The sequence below is a fragment of the Triturus cristatus genome, chromosome 4_1 (assembly GCF_964204655.1).
Source record: "Triturus cristatus chromosome 4_1, aTriCri1.1, whole genome shotgun sequence".
Taxonomy (NCBI): Eukaryota; Metazoa; Chordata; class Amphibia; order Caudata; family Salamandridae; genus Triturus; species Triturus cristatus.
This window is the reverse complement of record NC_140585.1, coordinates 1246307548-1246331033: the sequence shown is the minus strand read 5'-3', so window position 1 is coordinate 1246331033 and position 23486 is coordinate 1246307548. Positions and strand designations below refer to the sequence as shown.

Genomic DNA, 23486 nt, shown 5'->3' with positions numbered 1-23486 from the left:
AATTACCTGCAGCCATCGTCTAGCTCCTGGGATTCCATTTCCTTACCCAGCACCCAGAGAGCTTGGTTGTCCAAGCCTCATCATCACATATTCACCCTGACGCGTTCCATACCACTCTACTGGATAAGCAATCCAAGAGGCTGGACACCTTCGGTAAGAAAAATAAAAATCCGATTGGCCGCACTCTGCTAGTCCTACCAGCGTGTTACCCCAAAGAATTGTGGTCCATGAAGTAGCGTCGGCGGGTACGCCTATGCCAAAAGTTTAAAATGAAAATAAGTGTCGCGTTAGCCATCCCTAGACACGTGTTTCGAGGTAGTTGCCTCTCGTCAGCAGGGAGTAGGTATGTGTGTAGGGTTGCTGCGTAGGCTGCCAAAAAATATTCTCAGGTAAAGTACCACTCAAGGCGCGCAGGTGCGTAGCCATGGGCTCGTCAGCCCCACCGGCTCAAGGGAGCCTGAATGTAAACAAAAATACGATTGGCCGCACTCTGCTAGTCCTACCAGCGTGTTACCCCAAAGAATTGTGGTCCATGAAGTAGCGTCGGCGGGTACGCCTATGCCAAAAGTTTAAAATGAAAATAAGTGTCGCGTTAGCCATCCCTGGACACGTGTTTCGAGGTCGTTGCCTCTCGTCAGCAGGGAGTAGGTATGTGTGTAGGGTTGCTGCGTAGGCTGCCAAAAAATATTCTCAGGTAAAGTACCACTCAAGGCGCGCAGGTGCGTAGCCATGGGCTCGTCAGCCCCACCGGCTCAAGGGAGCCTGAATGAAAACAAAAATCCGATTGGCCGCACTCTGCTAGTCCTACCAGCGTGTTACCCCAAAGAATTGTGGTCCATGAAGTAGCGTCGGCGGGTACGCCTATGCCAAAAGTTTAAAATGAAAATAAGTGTCGCGTTAGCCATCCCTGGACACGTGTTTCGTGGTAGTTGCCTCTCGTCAGCAGGGAGTAGGTATGTGTGTAGGGTTGCTGCGACACTCATTTTCATTTTAAACTTTTGGCATAGGCGTACCCGCCGACGCTACTTCATGGACCACAATTCTTTGGGGTAACACGCTGGTAGGACTAGCAGAGTGCGGCCAATCGGATTTTTGTTTATTTTCAGGCTCCCTTGAGCCGGTGGGGCTGACGAACCCATGGCTATGCACCTGCGCGCCTTGAGTGGTACTTTACCTGAGAATATTTTTTGCCAGCCTACGCAGCAACCCTACACACATACCTACTCCCTGCTGACGAGAGGCAACTACCTCGAAACATGTGTCCAGGGATGGCTAACGCGACACTCATTTTCATTTTAAACTTTTGGCATAGGCGTACCCGCCGACGCTACTTCATGGACCACAATTCTTTGGGGTAACACGCTGGTAGGACTAGCAGAGTGCGGCCAATCGGATTTTTGTTTATATTCAGGCTCCCTTGAGCCGGTGGGGCTGACGAGCCCATGGCTACGCACCTGCGCGCCTTGAGTGGTACTTTACCTGAGAATATTTTTTGCCAGCCTACGCAGCAACCCTACACACATACCTACTCCCTGCTGACGAGAGGCAACTACCTCGAAACACGTGTCCAGGGATGGCTAACGCGACACTCATTTTCATTTTAAACTTTTGGCATAGGCGTACCCGCCGATGCTACTTCATGGACCACAATTCTTTGGGGTAACACGCTGGTAGGACTAGCAGAGTGCGACCAATCGGATTTTTGTTTATATTCAGGCTCTCTTGAGCCGGTGGGGCTGACGAGCCCATGGCTATGCACCTGCGCGCCTTGAGTGGTACTTTACCTGAAAATATTTTTTGGCAGCCTACGCAGCAACCCTACACACATACCTACTCCCTGCTGACGAGAGGCAACTACCTCGAAACACGTGTCCAGGGATGGCTAACGCAACACTCATTTTCATTTTAAACTTTTGGCATAGGCGTACCCGCCGACGCTACTTCATGGACCACAATTCTTTGGGGTAACACGCTGGTAGGACTAGCAGAGTGCGGCCAATCGGATTTTTGTTTATATTCAGGCTCCCTTGAGCCGGTGGGGCTGACGAGCCCATGGCTACGCACCTGCGCGCCTTGAGTGGTACTTTACCTGAGAATATTTTTTGGCAGCCTACGCAGCAACCCTACACACATACCTACTCCCTGCTGACGAGAGGCAACTACCTCGAAACACGTGTCCAGGGATGGCTAACGCGACACTCATTTTCATTTTAAACTTTTGGCATAAGCGTACCCGCCGACGCTACTTCATGGACCACAATTCTTTGGGGTAACACGCTGGTAGGACTAGCAGAGTGCGGCCAATCGGATGTTTGTTTATATTCAGGCTCCCTTGAGCCGGTGGGGCTGACGAGCCCATGGCTACGCACCTGCGCGCCTTGAGTGGTACTTTACCTGAGAATATTTTTTGGCAGCCTACGCAGCAACCCTACACACATACCTACTCCCTGCTGACGAGAGGCAACTACCACGAAACACGTGTCCAGGGATGGCTAACGCGACACTCATTTTCATTTTAAACTTTTGGCATAGGCGTACCCGCCGACGCTACTTCATGGACCACAATTCTTTGGGGTAACACGCTGGTAGGACTACCAGAGTGCGGCCAATCGGATTTTTGTTTATATTCAGGCTCCCTTGAGCCGGTGGGGCTGACGAGCCCATGGCTACGCACCTGCGCGCCTTGAGTGGTACTTTACCTGAGAATATTTTTTGGCAGCCTACGCAGCAACCCTACACACATACCTACTCCCTGCTGACGAGAGGCAACTACCTCGAAACACGTGTCCAGGGATGGCTAACGTGACACTCATTTTCATTTTAAACTTTTGGCATAGGCGTACCCGCCGACGCTACTTCATGGACCACAATTCTTTGGGGTAACACGCTGGTAGGACTAGCAGAGTGCGACCAATCTGATTTTTGTTTGTATTCAGGCTCCCTTGAGCCAGTGGGGCTGACGAGCCCATGGCTACGCACCTGCGCGCCTTGAGTGGTACTTTACCTGAAAATATTTTTTGGCAGCCTACGCAGCAACCCTACACACATACCTACTCCCTGCTGACGAGAGGCAACTACCTCGAAACACGTGTCCAGGGATGGCTAACGCGACACTCATTTTCATTTTAAACTTTTGGCATAGGCGTACCCGCCGACGCTACTTCATGGACCACAATTCTTTGGGGTAACACGCTGGTAGGACTAGCAGAGTGCGGCCAATCGGATTTTTGTTTATATTCAGGCTCCCTTGAGCCGGTGGGGCTGACGAGCCCATGGCTACGCACCTGCACGCCTTGAGTGGTACTTTACCTGAGAATATTTTTTGGCAGCCTACGCAGCAACCCTACACACATACCTACTCCCTGCTGACGAGAGGCAACTACCTCGAAACACGTGTCCAGGGATGGCTAACGCGACACTCATTTTCATTTTAAACTTTTGGCATAGGCGTACCCGCCGACGCTACTTTATGGACCACAATTCTTTGGGGTAACACGCTGGTAGGACTAGCAGAGTGCGGCCAATCGGATTTTTGTTTATATTCAGGCTCCGTTGAGCCGGTGGGGCTGACGAGCCCATGGCTACGCACCTGCGCGCCTTGAGTGGTACTTTACCTGAGAATATTTTTTGGCAGCCTACGCAGCAACCCTACACACATACCTACTCCCTGCTGACGAGAGGCAACTACCTCGAAACACGTGTCCAGGGATGGCTAACGCGACACTCATTTTCATTTTAAACTTTTGGCATAGGCGTACCCGCCGACGCTACTTCATGGACCACAATTCTTTGGGGTAACACGCTGGTAGGACTAGCAGAGTGCGGCCAATCGGATTTTTGTTTATATTCAGGCTCCCTTGAGCCGGTGGGGCTGACGAGCCCATGGCTACGCACCTGCGCGCCTTGAGTGGTACTTTACCTGAGAATATTTTTTGGCAGCCTACGCAGCAACCCTACACACATACCTACTCCCTGCTGACGAGAGGCAACTACCTCGAAACACGTGTCCAGGGATGGCTAACGCGACACTCATTTTCATTTTAAACTTTTGGCATAGGCGTACCCGCCGACGCTACTTCATGGACCACAATTCTTTGGGGTAACACGCTGGTAGGACTAGCAGAGTGCGGCCAATCGGATTTTTGTTTATATTCAGGCTCCCTTGAGCCGGTGGGGCTGACGAGCCCATGGCTACGCACCTGCGCGCCTTGAGTGGTACTTTACCTGAGAATATTTTTTGGCTGCCTACGCAGCAACCCTACACACATACCTACTCCCTGCTGACGAGAGGCAACTACCTCGAAACACGTGTCCAGGGATGGCTAACGCGACACTCATTTTCATTTTAAACTTTTGGCATAGGCGTACCCGCCGACGCTACTTCATGGACCACAATTCTTTGGGGTAACACGCTGGTAGGACTAGCAGAGTGCGGCCAATCGGATTTTTATTTTTACCTTCGGTAAGAGAATGTTCTCTTCCACCAGCGTGGCACAGCAGTCGGTGGGTGAACACCACATGCCTATTTGGCTGTGTTCCCATACAGTATGGGATTTGGTTGCGCAAGTGCTGCCTTTGGCCCCACAGGAGGCACGAGTCATACTCTCAGGCTGTTACCGATGAAAGAGATGCAGCTAAATTCACCACCCGCTGAGAACTTGACATAACCAACTCACTGGGCAGAATAAGGACACTTAGGAGAGGACTTTGAGCAAACCCCTTTAGACTTAGGGGGCTCTAGGGCCAGCACCCACAGGAGCACCGGAGTACTCAAGTTACCTCGCCCAGGTAAGCCCAATTAGAAGTAAAGTTGCCTTCACAGAGACCCACCAGTCGACGGACTAGGAATCGCGAAGGGACCTCGAGAGAAAACACAAAGGGCCAGCTCACAGAACACTCGTGGAGTGTAAGCAGGCAATCTTCGGTGCAAATGCTGCTCAGGGTCCGGGCTACAAGTAACCCAAAGCTCAGCTGCAGGAGTCGCTGGAAAGCTGATTCTTCTGCAAATGGTCGCGGCGCCCAGGGGTTCGGGTTGCACGGTCTTCCACGAGGGATACAGGCCTCAGAATTGCTGAGTGCACAGATCGACCTCAGAGACCACGGAAACCCACCTCCTGTTTTGCAAAATTCTTCAGAGTCCGGCCGGAGCTTCTGAGATGCAAACCGGACAGATGCATCTTTGGTACCTGCCTTGTAGGGGAGTAACTCCTTTACTCCAAGGGAGATTCTTCAGTCATCTAGTTCAATGTAGATAGTCGAAGTTCCAGGGTTCAGCATCAGAGTTTCGTCCAGGTGTAATCTAAAGTCCTGTAGTCAGGGGTTCCTTCTTTATACCCAAGGAAGGGGTTGGACATACTCTGGGGACCCACCTATGGTAGAGGGTCAGGAAAGAGGGGTGGCTACACCCATTTCCTTTGTCCAGTTTCGCGCCAGAGCAGGGGCTGGTAGCCACTGCAAGCAGTTTGAACTGGACTATGCACAGGGACACCAAATGTTCCCCCAGTGCTGAACTTCAAAGCACTCTTTTTTTAAAAATGTGTTTATTAATTTTCAAGCAGGTCAGCGTTATCAATGACAATAATACTGCTACAATACGCCAAGCAAAATAAACCCAAAACCGCCCCCCCCCACCCATCCCACAAGCAGAGAAAAAAGAAGTCCTATACAGTACCACAACACATTTGGTTCAATAGCGATACATACAGGATATAGAAGCAATAACAACGGAGTACACTGTGCGCAAGGAAGGTTAGTTAGCCAGACCGGCAGTAGATGCGATAGGGTCCAAGAGGATTTGCACAACAAAATGTCCATCAGAGATACGTGTGGGTCAGCCCGCAAAATCTTCTAGAGTATACAAAAGGAGAGAGCAATGTTAAAACAAGTTCAAACCAGATCAGGATTGGTCAACTAGTAAGCAGTGAGGGGGGCCCAGAAATCTTTGGGACGAGAAGCCTCAGGAAGTTCCTCCGCATACGTTAGCAACTGAGATTTGCAATAAATTAGATCCTGAAGCCATCGTTTTATCGTCGGAGTGGTTTTCACACCCCAGCATTTTGCCACAGCCCTCTTCGCAAAAAGAGTGGATACCGCAACTAAACGCCTATTGCAGGGCTTTAGGCGCTTCACATAGCCCAGTAAGCAAAGTTCAGGAGAGCAGTTCACAGCCTCCAAGACTACAGCTGTAAGCAGTTTCGTCACTGCAGACCAAAAAGCAAGCGCACCCGCACAGCTCCAAGCCACATGGAAAAAATCAGCATCCGCCATACCACACCGCACACATTAGGCTGTTTCTCGAAGACCGTAGTTATATAAGTGGACAGGCGTGTAGTGTAATTAATGTAGGAATTTAAAATGTATTATTCTAAGGTTGCAATTGGCCGTAAGGCGGCCGGTAAGGCCATAACATTCAGACCATACAACTGAAGTGAGGGCATCCCCCAGCACTGTTCGCCATTTAACACAGGAAGGGTGCTCGGGCGACTCTCGCTCTCGCAATGATGCATTATAAAGTTTGGTGATTAGGCCCCGCCGCTCCTCTCCTGCCAGCATTGCCTGCAAGGCCCGCAGTGTTATAGGTTCAGAATGGATAGTCAGGATATACTGCTTTAATAGCCTGTCGCACACGCACGTATGTAAAGCCAAACATGAAGCCTCGGTCCTCACCCCTCTGCACAACTTGCAGTGTTTTAAATTTACCATTCTCATACAGATCTCCCATGCGCAAGATGCCCACTTTGGCCAATACATTTAGGGCCTGTCTATCGTGTGCCACTGAAATCTCCGGGTGTGAGACCAGAGACAAAGATGGAGCATAAAGGTACGGCAATCGAGCCCTCTCCGCCAGCTGACGCCAGGCCCATGCCGTACACTGTACAGGATTAATCTCAGTTCGTGGACTACCCGTGCCCCCCGATAAAGTTGCCGCCTGCACTGCCATTGGGAGCACAGCATCAGACTCAATCGCCACATGAGGCTGATATCGCTGCCGGAAGTGCCAACAGTGTGCAAACTGAGCCTGTGCGCACAAATAATACAGCCGGAAGTCAAAGGGCTGCACGAGAAGGTCCCACCGGCACCTGGGTTTTTTCCCACCCTAGACGAACTTGGTCAAAGCGGATTTCAGGGTCTTAAACAACACCATATTGAGTCTGATGGGTATATTGACGAAGAAATAGAGCAACTTGGGGAGGAACGTCATCTTTACGACAGCTATTCTATTTGCTAAGGAGAGAGGCAGATGCTCCCATCGCTCAGCCTGATCCGCGATAAGAGTAATAGCACAGCCGTAATTCTCCGAGATCACCACCTCCGGATTTCTATGCAGCCAGACCCCCAGATATTTCACCGGATCCGATATCCACGTAAGTGGGTATTCCAATTCTATCTAAATACACCGCAGGTTCGCGTACGTAAAGAAGCATGTCATCTGCATATAGCGAGACAATCAGCGGCCTTTGCCGGAAGCGCAAGGCAGCTGCCCCATGGTGTTGTCGGAGTTTACAAGCTAGGGACTCAAGAGCGAGCGAAAACAACATTGGTGACAGTGGACACCCCTGTCGCGTGCCTCTCTGAATAGGAACTGGAGAAGACACCCGCCCATTCACACGCACCAGAGCGGTCGGGCCTGCATAAAGCACTCTGATCCATTGTAAAAAAAATGGGAGGGAAGCCCATCCGGGTCAGGACCGTAATCAGATACGGCCATTGCAGAGAGTCAAAAGCTTTTGCTGCATCAAGCAGATCTGCAACAGCCTGAAAGTCTGAGTCAAAATAATGGAGAGTCAAGAATATGGTTCGGAGGTTATGTGTGGTTGAACGTGCGGGGACAAACCCAGATTAATCGGGCAGGATCAGGAGAGGAACCAGCGGCTGCATCCGAGTGGCGATTATTTTTGCAAGAATCTTAACATCGATGTTAATAAGCGAGAGAGGCCTAGAGGATGTACATTGATTGGGGGGCTTGTCCGGTTTCAGCAGGGTCACCAACAGAGCCTCCTGGAGGGAGGGGGGCAGCCTGCCAGTTTCATACGCCTCTGCATACACCTCTAAGAGGCGGGGCGCTAGGTCCGATGCATAGGCCTTGTAAAACTCGCTAGGTAGGCCGTCTATACTAGCCGCCTTGCAAGGTGGTAGGAACATGATGGCCTCCTTGACATCTTCCTCATCGAAGGGCTGCATTAGATACTCCTGATGAGAATTAGAGAGCCAGCCCAAGGCTACGTCTTCCAGGTAGGCATCAATCTCTTCCGGGGAGAGGGGGCTTCCGGCAGTGTACAACTCAGTATAGAACTGCACCACCGCATCGCTAATTTCAGGGATAGTGTAGTGGGGGACCCCATCTGCATCTTAACATCTCCGTAATCTGTTCCTGGGTTCTTGGCGCTGCTAGCTTTTCTGCTAAGGATCTACTCGGGCGACCACCCTCCCCATAATAGCGAGCCGTTCTGCGGTGGGAGCAGTGGAGCAATTCCTGGTCGACCATGTCGTTATGCTCCTTAACAAGGACACGTATATCTGCCAACTTCGCGGATGTAGGATGGGCCTCGTAATCTCGTTCGAGGGCTGAGATGTCGAACGCCAGCTTTTTTAAGCGGCGCCGGATATCACGCAGCACACCTGCCTGTGCCCCAATACACACACCCCGGATGGTTACCTTGAATGCCTCCCAGAGCACCCCCGCGCTGTCCACGGTTCCCTCATTCTCGCGAAAGAAATTTCTGATCACCTCGGTAACTGTCTGCTTAAAAACCTGGTCTGTTAGTTCAGTGGGCTGTAAGCGCCAAGCAAAGGGTGGACGCTCATAAGTGGGGACTAGTATATCTAGGGATACAGGAGAGTGGTCCGAGAGTGTGCCTACCTTGTGCGTCACTCCTTGGACCCAAGATAGTATCTCCTCTGAAACTAACCAGAAATCAATGCGAGATCAGGAGCCATGAACCGTGGAGACAAAAGTGCTCTCCCGGCTCGTTGGGTGTCGAAGTCGCCATATGTCGTATAACTGTTCTGCCTCGCAGATTCCCTGTAACGTCGTCGCGGCATGCTTAGTTCTCACATCACTGCTTCCCGATCTGTCCAATGCTGGATCTAGACAAACATTGAAATCCCCACCCGATATAAGCGCCGCAGGAGGGAACTCAGAGACTCTCCACCACACATCAGAGTAGAAGGCGGAGTCATCCGTGTTCGGGCCGTACACATTAACCAGCAGCACATTCATGCCCCCCAGACAGCCATGCAGAATTGCCACTCGACCCTGTTCATCCACTTCCATTTGAGTCACAGAGAGTGGGAGACCTTTTTAATCAGGATTAGTACCCCTCTGGAATATGAAGAGTACGAGAAAGCGACCTTCGCGCATGCCCAATGCACTCCCACCCTCCCCGCAGATTCAGCCGTAAATTGTGTCTCCTGCAAGAAGGCCACATGGACTCCCATGCTGTCTAAAAATGCAAAGACTGACCATAGCTTTTTAGGGGTATTGAGCCCTCGCACATTCCAAGAAAGAAACCTAATATCCGTATGCATGGTGATAAAACAGCCTCGCCAGATACATACACCAATAGTCTAGAACATATTGCGTGGATCCAATAGAACCAAGTATTACGGACCGAGTGTTCTGAAGATGGACTTAGTGCAAGTCTGCCATACCTGCAAGAACCCACCCAACCCCCACCTCTCCCTACCCCCCTCCCACTTCAGCGCCCCCAACTCGCCAAAGCCATCCCATCCCGCAAGACCCCAACCACAACTAAAAACAAACAAAACAACAACGGGGTACACCCATTAGGGGCGTATGAGAGCATCTGGCCTCCCAACAAGTAGGAGGTGGCTGAGCAAAACAATGGTTTCGCCTGCCATCCTTCAAATAACTAACAACAAGCAGGCCAATCGAGTCCGTGACAACCCGGGGCTAGCCTCCGGTAAGAAAAAAATTTAGACACATGAGAAACGCATTCCTCTAATAGAAATACATTATAGCAGCCAAGCCGGGTGCCCTATATAGCGCAGAGCTAAGCACAGTCTCCATAGATACTTTAATCCTCGGTGTCACATAAAGTCGGAGATTCCCGTCGCCGCCTCGTCAGAAGTTTTGCGTGCTCCAGTGCCGCCTTGGGGGTAGTGAAAATCTTGTAGTCACTATCCAAGCCGATCTTCAAGCGGGCCGGGTAAAGCATGGCGTAATGTACTCCTTCTGCTTGAAGAAACTTCTTGACAGCCCCAAACTCCTTACGTGCCGCCTGTACTGCCACTGTGAAGTCAGGGGAAAAGGCGAGCTTATTTCCCTGGTGTTCGATCGTTCCTTTTTCCCTAGCCAGGCGTAATATAGTGTCCCGGTCCCTATAGTTGAGTACTCGAGCTATAATGGGGCGTGGCAGGGCACCCGGGATTGGTCGAGCCGCGAGAGAGCGATGAGCTCACTCGATGATAAACATGGGCGAGAGGTGCTCAGTGCCAAAGATGCCCGTGATCAGATTTTCAATGTAGGTCTCCGTCCTCCCCACGTTTGTGGACTCTGGCAAGCCTGTGATCCGCACATTGTTCCTTCGGGAACGAGCTTCCAAGTCCTCATTCTTGGCTTGGATTAGAGAGATGACCTTTTCCATGTTGAGAGTTTTCCCCGCAACGTCACTTAGACCATCTTCAGCAGCAGACACCCTTTGCTCGACCTCCCCCATACGAGCATTCTGCTTCTCCAATTGAGATTACATGTGGTCCAAGTGTTTGTTGACTGCCGTCATTGTGCCCTCAATGGACTGCAGGGTGCGCTGCATAGCAATGAGAGTGGTTTCTAAAGTGGGCTGACCAGCATCTTGCGCATCCGCCTCCGAGTCCGATGCCACCTTTTGCGTGGACTTCGAAGCTTTGTGAGCCTCGAACGTGAGGCGGGGTTGTGATTTGTACGTCTTGCCCATAATAACGGCGCGTGGTGGCACTCACAGGAGTAGGAAGCTCACTCGCGGCGGGAGACCCAAGTAAGCTAGGATCCAAGAAAGAGCAAGACTCAGGCAGTATAAGCTGCACGAATGGGTCCGTCGTTGCACTGAGCCAGAGTGAGCAGGAAGTGGAGCACGGTGCGCACTGGTGGGCTAAAACTCACTAAGGTTCAACCAGCAGGACGGGCTCATAGCACTCTGCAACACTTAAAATAGAGCGCCGAGGCCGTATCTCAAAGCCGCCTGCCAGTACACTGATATACTAATTCACCCAGGCCTGTCTTAGCAAGACCCTCTGCTGTCAGGATGGTCAAGAGAATGCAAGAGAGGGAGCAGACTCCCGTACTGTCCCGTTGTCATCTGGCAAATGTCAGCAGCGTTTCCGGCGGGAAGAAGGCCGCACTAAGCAGATACTTCAGTCAGGGGCTGCGGGGTATGATCACACGGCAGGATGACAGTCAGGGCGCTTTCCGCCTCGGCACGAGGCAGCCGTTGATTCAGGCAAGCAGCACTCCTGTAGCAACCCGCGCCTCCCGGCGCTAAGCCGCCGCACGCAGGCCGCCGACCACGCCAGGCCCACCACCGCTGACTCAGGCCCAGCGCAAGCCGCGCCCCACTCACCGCCACCGGATCCAGGAGTTTAGGCGCCAACCTCCGCCGCCCCTGCCACAGCTCCTCGCAGCCTCCAGGGCCCGCGCACCGCCTCACACCGCTGGCACTTCACAGGGCACGGGGCCCGCGGCAATACGTTCAGAACAGCGATCCACCACCCGCACTGCAATGTCGCTGGCACCGATCGTGCCGCCGTCGACACAGGTGAGGACCAGGAAGGCAGCCGGAATCAGGGTCTCGCGGGCGACGCCATGTTGGCGCCCGAGTGTCGCTCAACGGGATGTTCGGGGCAACGCAGATTTCGGGAGCGATTGGGACGCACCAATCAATGCCAGGGGGTCACAGCTTTTGGAATCGCCGTCGCATTATATTAGATGGCAGGATTGCAAGCAGATCTTGGGCGGATTGCGGCTTAGCCGGGCAGAGCCTCACACAGTTGCGGCCATCATGCCGTGCACCCTCTAGAGCCCCTCCGAACTTCAAAGCACTCTTGGAGTCCACCCAACTAGCCCCAATACACTAAAGCCTGTCTGGTAGGTGGTGACACCTCCCTGTGACAGGAAACCTATTGTCCAGGCCTCCCCTGCTGGAGTTTCGTCCAGCAGCAGGAGGGAAGACTCGTGTCTGTGGCTGGCAGCATCCATTTTGTGAAGCCAGGGCTCTGTTAGCTGGTACCGGGTATACCGGTGCTGTCATGTCTCTCCCTCTAGAAGGGTAGGATCATACTCCCACACCAGTTACTGGTGTGGGGGTATGATTCCAAGGTGTTTGACACCAAACAAGCCATGTTTCCGTGCAGCCATCCCAAAGTTAGCATTTACCGTTTGGTTAAAATGCACTTAAGAGTATATGGTTTGGCTGCATCACAAACAACCCCGGAATAAAGCTTCCGAAGACTGCAGAGGGGCTCTGCTCATGCATGGGCACCCTCTCACATAAAACCCAGCACCCTGCCTTCATGATTAGTAAATCCTGCCATAGGGATGACTGATAGGTTTATATGTGCAGTGATATGGAGAGATATAGTGAACCTGTATCTCAGTAAGGGGTGCATGCCCCATCTTACCCAGGCTGCAGTAGCAGTCCTGTGGTGTCATTTTGGAAGGCTTCCCAGGGGTGGCATAATACATGCTGCAGCCCCTAGTAGGCCTCTGGGGTACCTATGACCTGGGTACATAGTATACCAGGTCATCAAATGCCTTTTGACAGCTTACTGTCCACTGAACTTACTTGGGAATTTTCTTAGAAGTAAGGTCATTCAATGGGGTCACAATGAATCCATAACCTTTTACAAATCTTCTGTAGTACCCAGTCAGGCCCAAGAAAGCTCTGACCTGAGTCTAGGTGGTTGGAGCAACCCAGTCCATTATGGTCTGGATTTTGCTCTGCAATAGTTGAACCTGGCCTCCACCCACAAGGTGGCCCAGGTACACAACCTGACTCTGCCCTATCTGGGACTTAGTGGCCTTGATAGTTAGGCCTGCTTTTTGAAGGGCTTCCAAAACATTCCTCAGGTGGACCAGGTGATCCTCCAAGGTGGAGCTAAAGACAGCAATATCATCTAGATATGCTGCACTATAGGCTTCCAGGCCTGTAAGGACTTTATTCACCAACCTTTGGAAAGTGGCAGGTGCATTCTTCAAACCAAAGGACATCACCACAAACTGGTAATGCCCACTAGGGGTAAAAAATGCTGTCTTTGGCTTTGCATCATCAGCTAGTCTGATCTGCCAGTAGTCAACTGTCAAGTCAAATGTGCTCAGAAACTTGGCTGAGTCCAAAGTATCTATAAGCTCATCTGCCCTTGGGATTGGATGGGCATCAGTCCTAGTGACTGCATTAGACCCCTGTAGTCTACACAGAACCTCATCTCTCTCTTGCCATCTTTGGTGTGAGGTTTGGGCACTAAGACCACTGGACTAGCCCAAGGGCTATCTGAGGGTTCAATGACTCCCAATTCCAACATCTTCTGGACTTCAGCCCTGATACAGTCCCTGACATGATCAGGTTGCCTGTAAATCTTATTTTTAACAGTCAGACTGTCCCCAGTGTCCACTTCATGAGTGCACCAGGTAGTCTGACTTGGAGTCAGTGAGAACATATGTCTAAACTGGCTGAGAACCTTTCTGCAGTCAGTTTGTTGTTGGACAGTGAGGCTGCCTGCCAAGGCGACACCATCTACTGATCCATCATCAGGGTTCTGAGAGAGCAGGTCAGGGAGTGGGTCACTCTCTTCCTCCTGTCCCTCACCAGTTGCCATGAGCAAGCTTGACATGGAGCACCGTATGGGTGCTCCTGGGAGTTCCTAGGGCCAACAGGTAGGTAACCTCTCCCTTCTGCTCAAGTATTGTATGGGGGCCACTCCACTTGTCTTGGAGGGCTGCTGGGGCCGCAGGCTCCAACACCTATACTTTCTGCCCTGGCTGGTAAACAGTCAGCACAGCCTTTTGGTCATGCTAGGCCTTTTGTCATTCCTGGCTAGCCTCAACGTTTTTAGTTGCCTTCTTCATGTACTCAGCCATCTTGGAGCAGAGACCAAGTACATAGTCCACAATATCCTGTTTAGGGGGTTTGAGAGGTAACTCCCATCCCTCCTTCACCAGACACAATGGACCCCTAACTGGATGTCCAAACAGAAGCTCAAATGGGCTGTAACCAACCCCCTTCTGTGGAACTTCCCTGTAGGGAAATAGAAGGCAGGGCAAAAGTATGTCCCATCTACGCCTAAGCTTTTCTGGGAGACCTTTAATCATGCCCTTTAGGGTTTTGTTGAACCTTTCAACTAACCCATTGCATTGTGGGTGATAAGGGGTGGTAAATTTGTAATTTACTCCACACTCCTTCCACATTGCTGTTAAGTAACTAGACATGAAGTTTGCATCCCTGTCTGATACTACCTCCTTAGGGAAACCCACTCTGGAAAAGATTCCAAGTAGGGCCCTTGCCACCACAGGAGCTGTACGGGTTCTAAGGGGAATGGCTACTGGGTACCTAGTGGCATGATCCACCACCACCAGTATAAATCTGTGCCCAGATGCTGTCTGAGGATCCATGGGACCAACTATGTCAATCCCAACCCTCTCAAAGGGAACCCCTCACCACAGGTAGTGGTATCAGGGGGGCCTTTGTTGTGCCACCTGCCTTACCACTGGCTTGACAGGTGACACAGGAGCGACAAAACTCCTTGGTGTCTTCAGACATGTGGGGCCAATGAAAGTGAGGGACAATTCTGTCCCAAGTCTTGTTTTGGCCCAGGTGTCCTGCTAAGGGAATATCATGGGCTAGTGTCAATAGGAATCACCTGAACTTCAGCGGTATAACCAACCTCCTGGAGGCACCAGGCTTGGGATCTCTACTCTCTGAATACAGGAGTCCATCATCCCAATATATCTTATGGGTTCCATTAGCATTCCCAGCAGCCTCATCAGCAGCTTGCTTTCTGAGGGGTTCAAGAGCAGGGCAGCTCAGCTGCTCCTGGCTCAGATCTGCCCTGGAAGGGCCTCCTGTCCCCAAGAACCCAACCTGGTCTGGTTCAAGCTCCTCTGGGACAGTTCCTTCTTCAGGCTTGAGATCATCCCCCTCAAGAGACTGATCTGCTTCCTGAGCCAGGGGGAAGACACTGCCTTACCCCTGCTGCTCCTTTTCTTGGGAGGCGCCTGGTCCATTCTTCCAGGATCCAGGGCCTGTTCAGCTTTTGACATTTTTGACTGTGACCTGGTCACAGCAAATACATGTGAAGGGATTCCCAACATTTCTGCATGAGTCCTGAGCTCCACTTCAGCCCTAGCTGAAGTTTCTAAATCATTGCCAAGCAAGCATTCAACAGAGAGGTCTTCACTTACCACAACCTTCTTAAGGCCAGTTACCCCTCCCCAGTAGAAATTAACAACTGCCAAGGAATGGTGTCCTGACATTGCTAGCATTGGTCACTTGGTACATTTCACCAAGTATGATCTACTCAGGAGCCACAAGATCTTTTGTCACCATTGTGACACTTGCTTCTATGTCCCTGAATGCCAAAGCTTCTTTTCCACTGATTAAAGGCTGCTGTCTGTATTTGCCCAGATTACTGGGACTCACGAAGGAGGCCATTTCCATGCCTCCATCACATATCAGTACAGCCTGAGTTGGAACTCTGACTAGGCCAGAGTCTATCTTGTCCCCACCCTTGTCAGAGTTTTTAGAATCCTGCTTCTTGGAGTCAACGCCTTGGTTCTGAACCTTCTTCCTCACCCTGGTTCTGACCCATTTGTCTGCCTTCCGACCCAATATTTGGGGAGAGGTCAGATCAGAGTCCACCAGGTACTGATGCAACAGCTGATTTTGACAATTATTAAGGATCTGCTCCCTCATAATCAAATTGTATAATCCTTTAAAATCACACACTTTACTGCCAAGTAACCAGCCCTCCAGAGCCTTAGTAGCACAATCTACAAAGTCAACCCAGTCCTGAGTCTGTGCCTTTTGGGTATCTCTGAACTTCAACCTGTACTGTTCAGTGGTTAGGCCAAACCCATCTATCAGTGCACTCTTCAAGACTGTGTAATTGTCAGCAGCCTCTTCTCTAACAGTGAGGAGCTTGTCTCTGCCTTTGCAAAGACGAGACACAAGATTGCTGTCCACTGCTCTGTACTTTACAGGCCCTTTCCAGTGCAGTCATCCATTTGTGGATGTCATCCCCACTCTGGTAGGGAGGGACAATCTTGTTCAGGTTCCTATTGTCATGAATATGCTCTCTACCTCTAGGGACACTGTTGCTGCCACCATGGGGCTCTAGCCCCCATCTATGTGAAGCTTTTTGGAGCTCCAGGGATTCCCTGTCCAATGCTAACTGGTCCCTCTTTATCCTAAGCTTAGCTTCTTCAAACTGGATCAGTCTGCATTTCCTCTCATAAGAGGACTCCCTCCTCTGGGGGAACATGGTCCTATGAGAGACAGAGGTCCTTCCAGATGCACTAGAATGATTATACTCCATTGAAGGAGATCTTGATCTTCTTGGCACACTACCAACCCTTTCATGTGGGGTATAGAGAGGGCCACTGAGGCCTTCTCCTTCAACTTCAGGATGGATTGGATTTTCCAGGTTAGAATCATCTTGATCCTCCTGGTCAGCGTCATAGTCCTGGTCATAGGTGTGGTCACCTCTTGGCCTTTCCTCTTCTGCTGGCCCACCCATCTTGCCTACCTCATCAGACCCTGGGGTCTTCCTAAGGTCATCTGCAAGCAACATCTTTATGAGATGTTGTGCTGGTGGGCTTTTCCCTGTCTTCAATTTCCTTGAGGAACACATTGTCCTCAGCTCTTGGTATGTCATATGATCATACTTAGAGGGGAGAGACCCACTGGGTTCTGACCTTGAAGACATGACTAGTGTGGTGTGGTGTATGCACCTACCTACTCTAGTGAGGCCTACCACACTCTCTTGAGTTGTACAAGGGGTGTGCTAAGCCCTTGACACACAACTCTTAAGTTAATAGAACTTACTGTATTCTAAACTTGATTTATATGTACCTATAGTTGTTTTCAGTTAGTCACTCAAAGAGATTATCTGGTAAAGCAATAGCAAGCTTGAATCCAACCGCTGCATACCAATGTGAGAAGTTGGCCTAGCATATGCTGTCCACTAGGTATAGTGGGCACCTTGCACCAGTTCAAACAACACTTATTGATGATAGGTTTAAAGACAGCTTTTATTGAAAGCTATCCTAGTGGTAGCTATGGAGAGCAGCCTTCAGGCTAGTCTTGAAGGAGTGTAAACCAGCTTGGTTTACCAGATTATAACTTCTTGAATCACTGAATGAAAGGAGAACCACACAAGGTATATATATAAAATATATGTATTTATTTCTAAACACTCTCTACTAACCTGTTAATGAAGTTAAAGAGCAAGGCACACAATAATACAGTTCTAAAACGACAGTAAATAGCACAATATACAATGGGCCCTAGGGGCAGACCAAACCATATATTAAGAAAGTGGTATAAGAACCACAACTTGATTAGACACAGTGCCTAGAGCTCATAGAATCGCTGGGACCCCAAGGAACCACCCAAGGTAGTGACACAGGAGACCCACGGGGGATGCGTGCAGTGTGAGAACACAGGCGCGAGCCCCGTACTATTCTATGGGAAAGTCGGGGTTGGAATTTTAGAACTTAAGGACACTTAGGAGAGGACTTTGAGCAAACCCCTTTAGACTTAGGGCGTTCCAGGGCCAGCACCCATGGGAGCACCGTAGTACTCGAGTTACCTCACCCAGGGAAGCTGGGTGCATAGGTGTCAAATGGTGTCGGGAATCGTCGTTGATTTCAATGGCAATCTGCTGCAAAGTGCTGCTGCCAGGAAGGAGAGAAGTGTCTGGTGTGATCCAAGCCTGGATCGAAGATCAGAAGAACCTGAAAGCAGAGGGGACAGAGTCTGGGTCACTTGCCAATGACCAGGGGCACGATAGACGAATGCCCACCGATGTCAGGTGTTTCAGGTGTGAAGAGGTGAAGCTTGACTCTGCAGCCACAAGGACCAGGAGGCGTCAACCACGACCAGGAGCTGGATTTGAGCTGTCCCACAAAGGATGTCGAGTGCTGCGGTGTCGGTGCCCAGATTGGACCCAACAAGCCTTGGCAACAGCAACCCACGCAGGAAGAGAAAAGATGCTTTGGTGCAGACCAGCAAGGTCTGGGGGACTCCCCAAGCGATGGAGAGTCAGGGCACGTCTGGAGCAGCTAGGTAAGTCCAATTAGAAGTAAAGTTGCCTTCACAGAGACTCACCAGTGGACGGATTAGGGATCGCGAAGGGACCTCAAGAGAAAACACAAAGGGCCAGCTCACGGAACACTCGTGTAGTGTAAGCAGGCAATCTTCGGTGCAAATGCTGCACGGGGTCCGGGCTACAAGTAACCTAAAGCTCAGCTGCAGGAGTCGCTGGAAAGCTGATGCTTCTGCAAATGGTCGCGGTGCCCAGGAGTTGGGTTTGCACGGTCTTCCACGAGGGATACAGGCCTTAGAATTGCTGAGTGCACAGATCGACATCAGAGACCACGGAAACCCACCTCCTGTGTTGCAAAATTCTTCGGAGTCCGGCGGGAGCTTCGGAAATGCAAACTGGACAGATGCGTCTTTGGTGTCTGCCTTGCAGGAAAGTAACTCCTTTACTCCAAAGGGTATTCTTCAGTCATCTAGTTCAATGTAGATCGTCGAAGTTCCAGGATTCAGCATCAGAGTTTTGTCCAGGTGTAATCTGAAGTCCTGTAGGCAGGGGTTCCTTCTTTATACCCAAGGAAGGGGTTGGACATACTCTGGGGACCCACCTATGGGAGGGTCAGGAAAGAGGGGTGGCTACACCCATTTACTTTGTATAGTTTTGCGCCAGAGCAGGGCCTGGTAGCCCCTGCAACCGGTTTGAACGGGACTATGCACAAGGACACCAAATGTGCCCCCAGTGCTGATCTTCAAAACACTCTTGGCGTGCACCCACCCAGCCCCAATACACTAAAGCCTGTCTGGGAGGTGGTGACAACTCCCTGTGACAGTAAACCTATTGTCCAGGCCTCCCCTGCCGGAGTTTCGTCCATCAGCAGGAGGGCAGACTCGGGTCTGTGGCTGGCAGCATCCATTTTGTGATGCCAGGACTCTATTAGCTGGTACCGGGTATACCGGTGCTGTCATGTCTCTCCCTCTAGAAGGGTGGGATCATACTCTCACACCAGTTACTGGTGTGGGGGTATGATTCCAAGGTGTTTGACACCAAACACAACATGTTTATGTGCAGCCATCCCAAAGTTAGCATAAAACCCAGAACCCTGCCTTCAGGATTAGTAAGGCCTGCCATAGGGGTGACTGATAGGTTTATATGTGCAGTTATATGGAGAGATATAGTGAAACAATATCTCAGTAAGGGGTGCATGCACCACCTTACCCAGGCTGCAGTAGCAGTCCTGTGGTGTCATTTTGGAAGGCTTCGCAGGGGTGGCATAATACATGCTGCAGCCCCTGGTAGGCCTCTGGGGTACCTATGGCCTGGGTACATAGTATACCATATACTAGGGACTTATAAGGGTACCCCAGAATCCAATCTGGAGTGTACCTAAAGTACTTGTAATCATTTTAGAGAGGAAGCAGCTAGGCTGGGGTCCTGGTTAGCAGGGCCCCAGCCAGACTAAAGTCGAAAAACAGTGAAACATCAGCAAAAAGTGGGGGTAACTATAAGAAGCAGATCCTACTCTCCTACACAGGTTTCCCAGCCTTTTCATGACAGAGGTCATGGGTCCCAGAAACCACCTGGGACAGTTGGTCAGCAGTCGGGTCAGTACTCCCCCCCCCTCCCCCCAGCAGCCGCCCTCAGACCATCATGGTTATCCAGTGGAAGTCAGGATATGCCATCACTTCCCCTGTGGCGGCCAGTAACATCAAACCAATGGGTACACCAGACAGTCCAAAGGGTCTACTCCTTTCCCTTTGTGATAACCCCACTACCCGTAGCACCCCCTTACAATTGGCAGACGGTGGGCCATCGCTCCTTGCTCCATCAAGAAGGGCAGGCTTTTTTGACTAAGAGAGCCATAGAGAAGGTGCCTACATCAGAAGTAGGGCAAACACAAAGAGATTATGGACGGAGCGCTGAAACTTTTCATACACTCGCCGCCAGTCACAAATCTGGGTTGAATCCATCATCGTTCTTTAGCTCACTTCGCCACTCCAGTTCAGACCCAGCTATATGCAAATCAGTCTTGACCCTGTGCCTCATAGGAACAGTCCAGCCCGAACTGCCAAGCCATGTCTTCCCTGGACTGGAAACAAGCATCCTGGGACCGGTTTCAAAATAACTCCCCTCATCAGCCAGGCTATCTTGAATCCAGTGGCAAAGTGAGCAAGGGACCCACGTCTGGGCATACCCTGCCAACTTAGGGCAAACAAAGCAAACGCAAGGAGATGATGGACTGAGCACTGAAACGATGGATTCAGGCCCAGATCTCTGAACTGGGGTGAATGTATGACATTGTTCTGCATTCTGTCCATCAATAGTTCTTTTTGCATTTGTCACCCGAGTGGGATGGATGTGCCCAGACATGGGTCCTGTGCTCTCCATGCCACTGGAGTCAAGCTAGACTGACTGATGAGGGGTTAAACTCAGAAACTGGTCCTAGGATGCTTGTTTCCAGTCCAGAGAGGACCTGGCCTGGTAGTTAGGGCTGGACTGTTCCCATAGGGCACAGGGTCAAGACTGATTTGCATAGGACTGGGTACAAACTGGAATTGCATGGGGATCAAAAAACAATGGATTTAGGCCCAGATCTTTGTACTGGGGTAAATGTATGACATTGCTCTGCATTCTGTCCATCAATAGTTCTTTTTGCGTACATCAGAAGTAGGTCGTGGTTGTTATTCCCGCTACTTTCTGGTGGCAAAAAAGGACAGAGGGCTTTGTCCTATCCTAGATCTGCATCTCCTCAACTTCTTTCTTGAATAAAGATACGTTCAATATGCTCTCATTCTTTCAAGTTTTGTTTGTCCTAGACCCGGGAGACTGGATGGTAGTGTTGGACTTGCAGGATGCATATTTCCACATCCCAATTCTGCCTGCCCACAGACGCTGTCTAAGGTTAACAGAGGGCCACAAGCACTTATAGTTGACTCTGCTACCCTTTGGCCTTACCAGAGCCCCTTGGGTGTTCACTAAGGTGATGGCGGTGGTCGTAGCTCATCTGCGGAGGTTAGGTGTTTCAATCTTTCTCATACCTTGAAGACTGGCTGTTGAAGGCAGGCTCACCCCAGGCAGTTGTCACCCACCTTCAGACTATGGCAGTCCTCCTGCACTTGCTGGGGGCTCACTAGCAACATGCTGAAGCTGCACCTGACTCCCTCTCAGATACTCTCTTTCATCTGAGCTGTTCTTGATACAGTGCAGTTTCGGGCCTATCCTCCTGAGTGACGAGTCCATGATATTCAGGCTATGATTCTGATGTTTCGGCCTCTAGCCTGGATTTTGGTGAGACTGACTCTGAGGCTGTTAGGCCTTGTGGCCTCCTGGATCCTGTTGATGACACATGCCCTCTGGCTTATGTAGTTTCCACAGAGGGACCCGAAGGCCCAGTGGGCACAGCATGGTCTTTCTGTTCTGGGTGTAAGCAGTTCTGTGTGAGATTGTTGCAAGTCATTCCTGACAGCCAGAGGCCCATCGGTTTGGCTTGCTCCTTTTTCCTCTGTGGTCAAGTCAGTTAACCAAGGAGTCCCGCAGCGATGCCTTCATGGTCCTGTTGGCCTCTGTAGTCAAGCTATAGGAATGTAAAATAATATCTGAAAGAAACAGTTAGTTATAGATTCCTTACCTTGGAAGTACCCCCAGTCGTCAGACTGGATCCGGAAAGTTTTTCATCAGCAGTACCTCTGCACGTCGAAAGGTGGCATCGGTCGGCTCCACGTCTGTCGTTGGCGTCATGGTCGCTGGAATGACGTCGTGGTAGCTACTTAGACGCCACCCTCGCGTACCAACGTCAGTTTTTTCTTTTTCCGCGCCAGCCAGCGCAGATCCGGAGAGAGCAGTACCTCCAGTCACCTTTTGAATTAATCTTTGAGCGACTTTTGTCGATGTCTTTTTGAGTCCTACCGACTCCTGGTGCACGTAGGAATGCCCCGCTTCAAGACTTGCGGTTCCTGTACCCGACTGATGTCGGTGACGGATCACCACTGCGTGTGCCTCTTTTGCCTGGAGCGCGACCACGACCCCAAGTCGTGCTCCGACTGATGGACCATGGCTATGAAGTCTTTGCGGGAGCGGTCCCGAAAGCTTGTTGAGCAGTTGGTTCTGTGCCGCTCGAGGTCTCAATCGCGAGGGAGGTCAAGGGACCGGTCCCGGAGCCATCACCACGCGTCATCCAAGTCTTCGCACCCGGGGTCAGTTAAGTCGAAGCACAAGAAGAAGTCGAAGAAGCATCGTCGCTCTTCAACTTCTCCCCATCAATTGGCTGGCGCGACGAGGGATGCAGGCGGTGCCCCTCCCATGGCTCCGCGTGCGGAATCTGAAGGGTCGGCTTAGAGTTTCCCTCCCTTCCCGGGACCCGGAGTGACCCCTGCCCAGCTTCGTCAGTTTTATGAGGCAATGTATGCCATCTTTGGGCAGCCCGACTCCGTTGGCGCTCCTTCGGGCCCGCGAACTCGGTTGGGGGTCCTAGGACTTCCCTGCAGGTCTGGATCCGGATCGGTGCCGGTTGACCTCATTACACCTCCACCAGCAACACTTCCTTCGGCACTGCACCCGACGCCGGTTGTGTTCCTAGCCGGCATCGACCCACCTCCATTCTGATGTGGACACGGTGCCGGACCAGCGTCGCCAGGATCCGCCTTCACCTGCCCCACTGGTGCACCATCACGTCGGACAGGTGGGTTTTGCAGATAGTACAAAGAGGCTACTCCCTCCCCTTCGAGGCTACCCCTCCAGCCATGCCACCTCAGTACCATCGCATGTCGGAGGATCATCTGGGCCTTCTCCAACAGGAAGTCACGGTTCTCTTGGTCAAGGGAGCCATCAAGCGCGTTCCTGCCTCAGAAGTAGGTCGTGGCTTCTATTCCACTACTTTCTGGTACCCAAGAAGGACAAGGGCTTGCATCCTGTCTTGGACCTCAGGAACGTCAACTGCTTCCTTCGTAAGGAGAAGTTCAAAATGTTGACGCTAGCTCAGGTCTTGTCTGCCCTCGACCCTGGAGACTGGATGTTAGCGTTGGACTTGCAGGACGCCTATTTTCACATCCCCGTCCTGTCGGCGCTACTTGCAGTTCACAGTAGTCCATGAGCATTTTCAGTTTACCGTGCTCCCCTTCGGCCTTACCAGCGCCCCTCAGGTGTTTACAAAAGTGATGGTGGTAGTTGCAGCTCATCTGCGCAGATCAGGGGTCCCAGTCTTCCCCTATGTCGACGACTGGTTGTTGAAGGCGAGCTCGCCC

The 23486-nt window shown here is 51.2% G+C and overlaps 1 long non-coding RNA gene across 1 annotated transcript in view; it reads left to right on the top strand.

Annotated features, from left to right (window-relative positions):
* The window catches only part of LOC146856509 (uncharacterized), a 270942-nt gene that overhangs the window by 209268 nt on the left and 38188 nt on the right, over positions 1 to 23486 (top strand). The gene's annotated exons all lie outside the window — the stretch shown is intronic.